The sequence below is a fragment of the Sinocyclocheilus anshuiensis genome, unplaced genomic scaffold (assembly GCF_001515605.1).
Source record: "Sinocyclocheilus anshuiensis isolate Anshui unplaced genomic scaffold, SAMN03320099.WGS_v1.1 scaffold64, whole genome shotgun sequence".
Classification (NCBI taxonomy): Eukaryota; Metazoa; Chordata; class Actinopteri; order Cypriniformes; family Cyprinidae; genus Sinocyclocheilus; species Sinocyclocheilus anshuiensis.
Window position 1 is genome coordinate 558,683 of NW_015557063.1, and position 1,746 is coordinate 560,428.

General features: G+C 35.9%; 1 protein-coding gene across 1 annotated transcript in view; it reads right to left on the reverse strand.

Moving 5' to 3' along the window:
- Positions 1–1,746, reverse strand: part of LOC107676500 (protein shisa-3 homolog) — a 6,189-nt gene that overhangs the window by 3,172 nt on the left and 1,271 nt on the right. The window lies entirely within an intron of this gene.

The following is a 1,746-nucleotide window of genomic DNA, read 5'->3' on the forward strand; positions in this document are numbered from 1 at the left end:
TATATATAGCATGGAGTCTTTCAAATTAAATTGGTTAATTTCATTGCATTTGGTCAGTTAATAAATGAATATTTATATTCGCAGAATTATCCTTGCCGTATTCATGCAGTCGTTTGGAAAGGGATGAGAAGGGTTTGCCTTTAAATTAGTGTCATGTTGTCGCCCTCTTCTGGACATTGTTGCTGGTACAACACTGGTGTGAAGGCTGCTTATAACTACTGATTCTGAAACGAATCAGCATTTTTTTGAAAATAAATAGTCAGTGTTCTTCCACAGCAGATGCTTATTTCCTTCTGTGGGCTCAAATGGACATTATTTTTACACTTTTGCATATGTGACAGATATCTATGTATGTGACGCCATCAAATTAGGTTTAAAGACCTGTTGACGGTGTATTTAATATTTACCCTTTTCAACACTGCTTACATAATGCTAATATTCAGCAATTAAGCGCTATATGAGGAAAGTACAAGTAATAACGTGACATATTTTAGAGGGGAAAAAAAGAGCAATTTTTGTATATATGAGCAATATCACACGAGGAGTGCGATACACCTGTAGGACAAATAAATACAAAATTATGTAAAAATACTCGTTTTGGCAAGTATCCTCGAAAACAGTCGGTTATGTCTCAAGTGAATATGAACAACTGAGAAAATAATTTAGATGTGTATCATTATATTGGATTTGTGCATTATGTCTTAAAGTGACTACAGACTAATTTAACAGCTACTGTTTGTCTTTAAAGTAACCATGAAATAAAAATTGAAAAATCTAATTTTTTAATGGAATACTGTAGTGTTTATTATAACTAATTTATCCGTGCACTTCATTATTTTTTTTTAATTCATGTGCCCTCGTAATTTTTTATCAAAAACGTTAACATTTATTCATGCTTGGGTGTCGGCTGTGAATCCAGTGGAGAGAAATCCCTCACAACTAACTGCAAACTGGCATTCTGATCTGCCTCCATTTTGTTAGCAACGCCCCAACTTCCAAAGATCCAATCAATTCCCGAAGGACGAAATCAAGTCCCGCCCTCTCATTTCAGATGCCGTTTCACTCGGATATACGTCACATTAGAGAAGAAAAGACAATCGCAACTTCCGTTTCATGCCGACTTTAATGTTAATCCAACCAAAAAAGACTAAAAGAAAACTGCTCACTGCTTTTGACCAAAAGTATTTATATAGGCTAATAAACCTTAACTTTGCTCTCAGACAAAAATATTTTCTGTGGAACAGATTAATGAGACCATTAGATACCCAAAATGAATTATATCTCATGTTTAACCACCATAGGGACATCAAAGCCAGCGGCAAACTGTAGAGAAGTAAGAACTGTCTGGGGTAACCCAGCAAGCAATAGCCGTCATTTCAACGTCTCGGTTAAGTATAGACCCGATATAGTCCGGCTATGTGTAACCCACTTCTAGCCCAAATAACCTTGAATTTGGTTTCATGTCGTTTTTTGGCAAAATAACTTGTGAGATGTATGATATTCCATAATGTAAGCAAAGTAAACAGCGTTTACAGGGTGTTTATTTCATTTCTTTGACATGTTCAATACGTAGCCCGAGCGTAGCCATGATTTAGCTCGTAGTCAGACCGGCTATTTGTAGCCCACTTTTAGTCAAACCTGATTCACTGTAGTTTTTGGCCAGACAGCGCTTGAGATGGTTGATATCCCATAATGTTCACAGTGTCAATAATATCTACAAAGATATAAGTGTAATTTCATGACATG